An 11,727-nucleotide genomic window follows, 5' to 3' on the forward strand; every position below is an offset into this window, starting at 1 on the left:
TGATGAAAGTTCCCTTGTTTATACAAGTAATGATCACACTTGTACTAAATCTTTCGCATGTACCGAGCCTCAGGATCTGTTTCGTAATGATCACAACTATGACATAAGAGGAAAGTTTTCCTTCAATGATCCTGAAAAGTTAATTTCCAAAAAGTCAAAGCAGTCAAACTGTAACTTGAACATGGAACAAAGTGGGAAAGCAGATGTCGCATTATTTAGTATGCATGCGATGAAGAACAAACTATCAAATTTTGATCACAATTATAGTTTTCATACAATACAAACACATCAACATTTAGGGTCTGTGGAGAGCCTCGATATGGATTTATCAGAATCCGATACTGATTCCTGCGATGAAACAGCAGCAGAAGAAGAAAAAATGTATTATAAACAAATGTTAAATACACAAAAGGACCATCCATACTCGAAGAATGAAATATTGAGCTTTTAAGATGTAAGTACAACACAATCTTTGAACAGGTCTTTATATGTACATATACATCATACATGTCATAGCAAGCACAGTAGTTTTAGTGGACCAATAAGTCTGTAAAATATTAAAACAGAATTAAACACAGTCAAGACAGACTTGTACATTTAGGTAAATATTATACCCATAGACTAAACTGGTTTGTCATTCCATATAAATCTCCCCATCAAAGGAACAGTTAAAAGCCATTGTCACATTGACATTGTTTGGACGAGTCTTACAAGTGATACAATTTGCCATGAAATTGACCAATTATATTAACAGTAATTTTGACGTCAAATGTTAATACTGCAAAGCAGCGGTGTTGCAAAATTAATAAGTATCTGTTAATTAACCCCATGGTTATATATATATCATGTATATGGTGGCAGTGCAGATAATTGTCCCACAAGGGTGTTATCATATTCTTGACTACATTTTTTTGTAACTGAGCTGGTCAGTGGCAGATCCAGCCATTTTTAAAAGGAGGGTTCCCAACCCAGAGTAAAGAGGGGGGGGGGGGTTCCAACTATATGCTTCGATTCAAATGCATCGATCGGCCAAAAAAAAGGGGGGTTCCAACTCCTGGAACCAACCCCCCCCCCCTGGATCCGCCACTGCTGGTATCTTTCATTTTCTTTTTTACTTATTAAGGGATATGATGGTCCTAATTTCTCTTTTGATTTCCTATCAATATTAGCTCAGTTTTTGGAAAGTTTAGCAATAAACTTTCTTAAGTCATTGGCCTCTAACCCAGAAGGGACAGGTTATCTTACTGTAGGAAGCGTGTCCTACTTCTAGATAATATAGTACTGGTGTTTGAAAACTAATAATACTGTAATAAAAGGATGCTTTTGAAATTTTGAGCTTTCCTATTTTGATGGCATACAGCTTGAATTAAAATATACTGATTTTTTATCGTTAAATCAAATAATTCAACTTCATTTTGAAAATGGCAAACAAACAATACTTCGCAGATCTGCACTTCGCTGAAAGTAAAATCAATACACACACCAGACAGCAGTTTCTATGTTATGCTTTTATTGGTATTCTCCAGACATGTTCAGATCCATATATACATGTATGTGTGTCTCTAGACGGGAGTACTATAATGCCGGTTTCAAAGGTTTCCTACCTTCCTCCAGTTGAAGAGAAAATTAATACGGTGTTTAAAATATTTCGTGAATGAACATTTTTCGATGCTGACTGTGATTTTTACAAATGTTTATTCAATACCTAATCATAGTAAAAGCCTGAGAGAATCGAAAGTATCATTTCAATGCATGTTACAGTTTATCTCATCTAATCTCGGCCCACAACAACCTGGGACTATAATATACTCGGCCTTTTCCATATATATATATATTCGGCATTTAAAAAATGGGATTATAACAAATTTCATAATTATACTACTTGCTATTAACATGATTAAGACTCACAAAAAAGGTTTTTGCTCAGTTCTTATTATTTTTCTTCTTGGGGTTTATTTAGGTGTATTTTGAGGGGCCAACAGAAGGGAGTAAATTACTATAGAATTTTTTTTTTAATTTTCAAATGACTATAACTTGAAAACAGTAAATGACATACACAACATGGTTTTCAGTAATGATCACAGGACCATAAAATAAATCAAATTAAATTTAGGTTGAGTCCATGGGGTCACCAAACGGCAAACCCAACCCCTGATGTTTGAGTTGAGAGCTTAAAAACAGTCATGATCCCCACCCCTAAACCATATATATTCTTATACAGTACAATAAAACAAATCAAATGAAATAAAAGACGATTCCCCTGGGGTCACCCCCACCCCCTTGTTGTTTGAGAACTTGTAAATAGTTAAGATCCCCACCAATAAACCATATATATTTTTGTATGGGGCAACAAAACAAATATAATGTAATAAATTGGAAGTCCTTTTGGGTCAGCCGCTCCTCCTCATGTTTGAAAATTTGGAAACGGTCGAGATCCCCACCCCTAAACCATATATTTTTTAAAGGGGCAACAAAAGAAATCAACATAATCAAATGAAATAAAGTGGGAGTCCCTGTGGTTGAGACCCCCACCCCTCAACCATATATATTTTTGTATGGGCATCAAAACAAATCAAATGAAATTGAAGGCGAGTCCCTAGGGGTCACACCCACCCCCTTGTTGTTTGAGAAATGTTGAACGGTTGAGATCCCCACCCATAAACCATATTTATTTTTGTATGGGACAATAAAAAAAATCAAATGAAATATAAAAGAAGTCCACCGGGAGGATCCCACCCCCCTTCTTTTTGAAAACTAGTAAACGGTCGAAATCCCCACCCCTAAACCATATATATTCTTGTATTGGATTATAAAGGCCAAGTGCGCTTTTCTCATCACTTTGCGTCTGTCGTCCATTGTCGTCGTCGTCTGTTAACTTTTACAAATATCTTTTCCACTGGATCAAATTTAACCAAACTTGGCCACAATCATCCTTGGGGTATCTAGTTTAAAAATGTGTCTGGTGACCCAGCCAACCAACCAAGATGGCCGCCATTGCTTAAAATAGAACATAGGGGTAAAATGTAGATTTTGGCTTATATCTCTGAAACCAAAGTATTAAGAGCAAATCTGACATGGGGTAAAATTGTTTATCAGGTCAAGATCTATCTGCCCTGAAATTTTCAGATGAATTGGAGTACCTGTTGTTGGGTTGCTGCCACTAACTTTGTAATTTTAAGAAAATTTTGCAGTTTTTGGTAATTATTTTGAATATTATTATAGACATGATAGATAGAAATAAACTGTAAATATCATAATGTTCAGCAAAGTAAGATCTACAAATAAGTCAGCATGAACAAAATGGTCAGTTGACTTCTTAATTAAGGAGTTATTGTCCTTTATAGTCATTTTTTAGTCTTCTACAAAAATCTTCTCTGAAACTACTGTGCCAAATTTGATCAAACTTAGCCACAATCATTATTAGGGTATCTAGTTCAAAAAATATGTGCGGTAACCCAGCCAACCAACCAAGATGGCCGCCATGGCTAAAAATAGAACATAGGGGTGAAATGTAGATTTTGGCTTATAACTTTGAAACCAAAGCATTTAAAGCAAATCTGACAAGCATTTAAATTGTTTATCAAGTTATTATCTATCTGCCCTGAAATTTTCAGATGAATTGGATAACTGGTTGTTGGGTTGCGGTCCCCCAATTGGTAATTTTTAAAGACATTTTGCCATTTTTGGTTACTATCTTGAATACTATTATAGATAGAGATAAACTGTAAACAGCAATCATGTTTAGCAAAGTAAGATCTACAAATAAGTCAACATGATCAAAATGGTCAGTTTACCCCTTGAGGAGTTATTGCCCTTTATAGTCATTTTTTAACAATTTTCATTAATTTGGTAAATTTTTGTTAATTTTTACAAAATATTTTGCTCTGTAAAGAAAGGGCCAAGTTTATTATAGATAGAGAAAATTGTAAGGAGCAAGAATTTCAGTACATAAAGATCTACAAACACATCACCCTCACCAAAACATAATTTTGTCATGAATCCATCTGTGTTTTTAAATTTGTTTGATATGCACATAGACTAAGGTGAGCGACACAGGCTCTATAGAGCCTCTAGTTTTACTTGTCATTGCTTGTCTATCATCATGATCATTGTCTATAAAACAAGAAAATTCCAAATTTGTTTGTGTATATTTTTTACACTTACTTTAACATAACATCCATGGCATCTTCCATGTTTGGACAGTATATAAAAAAGAAGATGTGGTATAATTGCCAATGAGCATGATGAGACAACTATCCACAAAAGACCAAAATGACACAGACATTAACAACTATAGGTCACTGTACGGCCTTCAACAATGAGCAAAGCCCATACTGCATAATCAGCTATAAAAGGCCCTGATAAGACAATGTAAAACAATTCAAACAAGAACACTAACGGCCTTATTTATGTAAAAAAATGAACGAAAAACAAATACGTAACACATAAACAAACGACAACCACTGAATTACAGGCTAGGTCCATTTGAAAAAAAAGGGAAACAAACTTATTGTAATGGAGTTTATTAATAAACACAGGTTTTGCTCTGCAAAATTGTTTGCACAAATACCATTTAATGGTCAGTTATAATTGGTAATGATTTGTCAATTAGAATTTAAGATACATAACATGCATCACAATACAGATTATTTTAGAATATTTATTTTTTCACAACCCAATGTCATGAATTTGTGTTATCAATTCTGTTAGTGTTTCATGCATTTCATTTCATAAGAAAAAAAAAATTTATTTATATTTCAGGGTTAAGGTATTTATTAGGGTTGGCAGGAATAAAAAGGCATGAAATGTCAATTTACATTATTCTGCAAATCAGAAAAATAGAGTCGGCGAATCTGTAAACCACCAAATTAAATTATAATAAACATGTATAAATTTCAGGTGATTTTTTGTGAATGGAAACCTGAGAAAATGCTGAAAGGGATATTGTTAGATACAGAATGAAGAATTGGAAAAAGTCCTTGTTGATCATGTTGATTATAAGTGTTTCTCAAAGAAGACTTGTGTAATGCCTGTGATAAGAATGGATGCTTATATCATGTATATAGTATACTTGGACAATGTGTGATATATGTATGTAGTATTGTGTGTACTTAATGAAAGAAACTGTATAAATGGTAAATGTTGTATTTGTTTTATATTTATGTTTTGTTTGTTTTTTCTCTGTGAGCTCCCAGTGCAAAGATTTTCCTTTTTAAGTGTAGGCATTGACAATGTCATAAGCCCAACAGCCAGTAAGGCAGTAGTTACTATTGAACAGTTCTCAGTTAAAATGAATTTTCATTGATATGGTCATATTGATAAAGTAATGGTTTAAACAACTTCAAATGGTCCTAAAAACTAGATTTTCTACCCCAGAAGTGGTTTACCTAACAAATTTGCTGTTTTGACAAAACTTTTTGGAATTTTGAGTCCTCATGCTCTTCTTCATTTTGATTGGCTGTTAAAAGTTTTTCAAAGGTGATTTATTTGTAGATAAAACAGGTGTCTGGTGTATGTACATGTCCAAATTGATATGCCTTGTGTCTTATGAAGGTTTTTTCACATAATATTTTTTCTCGAACTTTTACTGCAATGAGGATGTTCTAACTCAAATGAAATTTACTCACTTCTAGAGGTAAATTTTGGTTGAAATACGTGTACACCTTTTTAGCCATCAACCTGACCAATATGTCATGTATGTTGTATAATACTTGTCAAAGTTTCCAAAACTCTTACAAAATGTACATCAGCAGTTTTGTGATTTAAATTATCATTGATTATCATGATTATATAACTCAACAATTTATTGTTTAATTTAATTTCTTTTTGATGTTGTAAAAAAATGAAGAAAAGTAAATATATTGTGATGCTTATCATCAGTTACAAAAATATTAGTTGGAGGTACTACATATGCAAGTCATGTTTATAAACATGATAAACTTGAAGATGTGAGTAATTTTACTTGTACATGATATATGAGTATTTGTTAAGAATTCAATTTTCTTTTCAATTTTTGAATTAATTCCCTTTTATGTGAATGTCAAAATTAAATATACTGACACAATTACTTTTTTAAAGCCGCTGAAGTTGTCTTGTTTTGTTGTCTTAAACATTGTTAAACATTTGTTTCTGATTAGCTCAGTATTTTTTGAGACAACTCTTAGAAATACATGTAAATGTACACTAGAAATATTACTGGTCTAGGCCATCAACTTTTAAATTAATAGAATTTTTGTCAGGTGAAAACTCAAAACAGCTCTGTAACTTAGGAAAGTATATACATTTCTCTCTTAAATTAAGAAACAGTTTATTGTAATAAGAGATATTTTGTATTGATGAAACTTCTGATTTCACGTATTGTTTATTATACCTATTGTTTATATTGTTTGTAATATGCCATATGTATACACTGTACATGTACTTGATTATACTGATAAGCTGTAAGCTAGGCTTAATGTTAATAAAGAATTTGAATTTAGAATTTACTGCTCATAGATGTTAAGTTACTGGTCAAGTGCCTTGCAGCACATCTCCATATTTCATATTCTGTTGTTTTCTAAACAATTACATTGTGAATTACTTACATGTACATTTACATGTATATATACTCAGTATAAGGGAAGATGTAATTCAGTCAAATATCATGTAATACACAATTTATACTTTTAATACTTTGCAAACTTTGCATTTTACTTTAATTTCGTAGGCCTTTTTTTGGTGTTAAAATGTTAACAATGGTCTAATTTTGAACAAAACTGATTGTGTTTATATTATCATGCAAGTGTGAGTAGTGAAATGATAGAACTTTGTATGAAAAAATATTGGATTTGAATATAATTCAGATTAGCTCAATAAAAAAGAGAGAGAGTTGATGTGTCCCTTGCTTATAGGTTGTTTAAATAGTGGATCTATAATGATTATTTGTAAAACTTTTAACATTGTTTAAAGCAATACTTGAAACATGAAAACAAGTCAGTGATTGTAAGTAGATTTGTGTATTTTTAATTTTCTTCAACTGAGATTGATTTGTAAATTTGCTCTGGACATTTCCCAGTCTACTTTTACATTTTTGTTGTGATTAGATCAGCTTTAATTATACTTTGAATGGAATTTTAGCATTCAAGTTCCTACAAAAACTTCAAAAACAAGCATGATAAGTCTGATTTTAATGCCATTCTTTATAATGATAATTTTTAATTAGACATTTTGAAGGGTTAGATTCCATGCTGTACAAGTCTGCAACTAACGTGAATAAGGAAAACCACATTTTGAATTCCATTTTTTTTTTGTAAAGTCTATTTTGATTGCATATATTTAACAAATAGAACGTCTTTCAGTATTTTCCCTTCAAATTATTTTGATCAAATGAGGATAAATACCACTTTAACTTGCAAATAAAATATTATTGTGCTATAATATGAATGAAAATAATACAATTTGAAATTTTCATTGACTTAAAACAGCTCAATTTTTGACTTCACAGTTTGGCACATTATAACTCCACGGTACAAATCAAAGTCTTACATAAGTATGTATAACATGAAGCACTTGTAACTTTGTAAGACAAATAAAAAAGGTTTTAAATTAAGAAAAATGTAAATAGATCTGAAAAATATTTTCATTAAAAGTATCAGTTAACACCAAAGTTGGAACAATATTAACATGTTTATACAGAAATGTAAAAAAGTTAAAGGAAGATGCACATATTGTATAAACATGATACAGATGTCACATATTAAATTTAGTACTTTATTATTGTGATAACTATTTGATATAGTTGGAGTCTATGCTGAAAATAAAATTTTCAAATATTATTGTACAGATTTATGCTTTTTATTACATTGTAATTAGATCGCTTTGGCCTTGCACGAAAGGCTAAATACCCTATTGCCATCACCTGGCGGGCATCATGAATCGTCCTTCTAGGGTCAATATCTCCTGAGACCACTGGATAAAATTTTATCAAACTTTTCCTGGATGTTCCATAAACCGGCCGAAAAAAACTGGGTAAAAGTGGGGGCATCATTTCGGCTATGTCGTATGTAAATTGTAAGCAAAAATTTTTAGTTAAACTGTCCCTTTCTCTGCACATTACAATTTGTATGTTCTCTCTAAATATCGTGAAACACCGTCAACAGGACAATCAACAGTCTAAAGTGAAATTATACAGTACAAATGTAAAAAATTAAAAACTTATAACCGATGTTCTTTGTAAATATGCATGAAATACTGGCAACTGGACAATACGCAATCAACAGTATAAAGTTAATTTATACGGCAAATGTAAAACTATTTCACTTTAAATATGCATAGAGTACTTGCAACTGGACAATACACTATCAACAGTCTAGTAGACAGTTAATTTATCCAGTACAAATTAAATTTTTAATAACGGTAATCACTTAAAACTGGCGTTGATCACATAACATTCATATTTATAAAAAGAATCTAAAAACCCAATGCATGAAATATTTGGCACTGTACGTTATGTCTCGTTATCGTGTGTCTTTGGTGATGCTGGAAAACCTAAAATTTCTGAAAAAAACGGATAACCAGTTTATTATTTGGTGAGTTTTTGAAATACACACAAATTCAGATGGAGAACTATTAACAAAAGTGAGAAAAAAAAATGCTGCTTAACGCCCACCATGCAATATTCGAATAAATATAAAAAGCATCATCGGAGTACAAAATAATTTACAAAGTTACCGATTAATTCAACTCTATAATTATTCAGTGTAGGATCGCTCTAAATGAGTATGAAATACTTGCAAATGAACTATAAGCAATTTCAGTCAGAAGTTAATTAACAATTACAGATTAAATTTGAAATTATGATATTTATTAAAAAAAACCTCCATTTAATTAACTAAAGCTAACAAATGAAAACTTTGTCACATGTGTCCCCATCATAGAATTGCCGTTCACGTTATCAGCGATTTTATTTAGGAGATACACGTATTAACGCTAAAAGACATGAGACGTTCTGGCATTAAATATTGGACACGTTTTGGCGACACGTTTGGGGGTTATGAAATCGGCCACATTTGGGGAATATTGTACATATCGGACATGTTTAGGGAGAAAAGACACATTTGGAGGAATCGGACACGTTTGGGAGTGTTACATATTTGTTCAGAATAATTCTTTTTTGTCGAGCCTGAGACTTGTTGCAGAAAGCTCGACATAGGGATAGTGATCTGCCAGCGGCATTAGCTAGCTTCTTTAAAGCTTTATATTTTAGATGATGGAAGACCTGAATACTATGTATATACTAGATGGCTCATGTTACAAAGTTTTTGTCTAAATCATTTCAATTTTCCTTGGTCTCATTTTCATGATTCAGTGACTACTTACCGTTAATTTCTCTCTAATTATGGGTAATAGGATAACTATGTTTGGTTTGTGCGTATGTTGCAAGTTAAGGTTCTCATGCCCTTCAAACAGTTTTCACTTGACCTCGACCTCATTGCATGGATCACTGATCAAGGTTAAGTTTTGGTGGTCAAGTCTACATCTCAGATACTATAAGCAACATGTCTAGTTTATTTGGTGTATGGGAGGATTGTAAGATGTACATGTCCAACTGGTGGTTGTCATCTGACGTTGACCTCATTTTCATGGTTCAATGGTCAAAGTTAATTTTTTGAGTTTTTGGTCTTTTTTTCTTATACTGTATGCAATATGTCTACTTTATTTAGAAAATGTGTATGGAAATATTTTATGATGTATCGCAGGATTTATTTGAACTTGATCTCATTTTCACGTTTCATTTGCTGTGTTTAGTTTTTGTGTTTGGATCTGTTTTCTTAAACTATTTGTTGTATGAAAAAATTGTAAACTGTGCATGTCTGACTGGCATGGTTCATCTGACCTTGGCCTCATTTTCATGGTTCATTGGTCAATGTTTAGTTTTTCTTGGTAAAGTATGTTTCTTAGAATTATAAGCAATATGTCATCTATATCTATTGTATTGAATGATTATGCATGTTTTTCTTGTTTGGTTAAGGGAGCTACCATTTGATTTTTATGGGGGGGCTAGGATGAAATTTGAAAAAAATAGGCAGGACAGGAGTTTTGAGTAAAAAAAAAAGGCAGGATGAGGCACTTTGCCAAAAAAAAAAAAGACAGGATGACAATTTAGGTAAAAAAAGTCAGGATAAACTAATAAAAAAAAAGGCAGGACCGAATAGAGTGAAAAATAAAAAGGCAGGACAGAGATTACAACTAAAAAAAAATGCAGGACAAAATTTTTCATCCTAGCCCCCCCCCCCATAAAAATCAAAAGGTAGCTCCCTAATATGACCATGACCTCATTTTCTTGGATCATGGTAATTTTATGCAATAGTTGTGGTAAGCTTAGCATTAGGACTATCAACATAATATCAATGATAGTAAAGAAGGAAAGACATTTCAGCGTGTGCACTCTTGTTGTTTCCAGATTTTAACTCAAATGTTTTGTATTGATTGCAGCTATACTTGGATATATTTGGAGAAGAGTTGACTCATTGGCCATGTTACCATATCCTTTTATTTATAAACACACCATTAAAGGGAGATCTCCAATGTTCTTTAGGCTACTTGCACTATGGTCAAAAGTCAAAATTACCAATAACAGGAAACATGAAAAGTAGTTTCCTTTGATCATTTTGATTTTTGGAAGAATATATCGATATATGGCCGCATAGAAGGAAATCCCTGTTGATTATATATAGAAGACAACCAGAAGATTCCAGAGAGATATTCAAAAAGTAAATTGACAATGGAATGGCAAAACTGTCATAAGTAATAGATAACCGTATTGGTTCATTGGAATGTCTACATATCCATAAGACAGGGTTCACTTGACCTCGACCTTATTTTATAAATAAGTGATCAAGGTTAAAGTTACTGCATGATTAGGTTGTTTCCAAAAATTATTAGAAGTGAGTCAACATAGATGTTGTGTATTGGGTGACTGTAATGTTTGAATGTCAGTCTGGCTGGTTTTTATCGGACCTTGATCGTATTTTCATGATTCATTGGTCACTGTTAGGTATTTGTATTTTGGTCTGTTCTTCAAGTACTATACGCAATAGATTAACTATATTTGGTGAATGGAATGGTTGTAGGGTGTATCTGTCTGTCTGGCAGTTATCATCTGACCTTGACCTCATTTTCATAGTTCATTGGTCAATGTCCCGTGTTTGTGTTTTGCCTGTATCAAGAATTTTAAGTAACATTTCAACTATATTTAATATGTAGAATGGTTTTATGGTGTTTATGTCTGTCTGGCAGGTATCATCTGACCTTGACATCACATTCGTGGTTCATGGGTCAATGTTCAGTTTTTGTGTTTTGGTCTGTATCAAGTACTATTTATAACAGTATGAAAATAAAATGTGAGACTCGCCAAAACACCGTGGTCCGGTCAACAACAGTGCTCTTAACTTAGAAATAAAAAAGTGCTTTTTTTTGTCAGTGATTGTCTACTTGTTACTGGTACCACATTTAAGTTAAAGTTGATATTTACGATTTTTACATTTGCAGTTTAGAAGTTCTTGTCCTTGGTATATATAATGAAAATGACAATTTCTGTTGTTTTTGCGCTTTTTCGTATGAACCCTAAACGATACGTTATCCATATTCCTCTGCCTATTTTTGGCAAACATTGGCAAACTATGCGGTATGAGATTAAGTAATTGCTGAAGGCCGCCTGTGGTGACGTACATGTATAGCAGTTAAATT

The sequence above is a fragment of the Mytilus galloprovincialis genome, chromosome 8 (assembly GCF_965363235.1).
Source record: "Mytilus galloprovincialis chromosome 8, xbMytGall1.hap1.1, whole genome shotgun sequence".
NCBI lineage: Eukaryota > Metazoa > Mollusca > Bivalvia > Mytilida > Mytilidae > Mytilus > Mytilus galloprovincialis.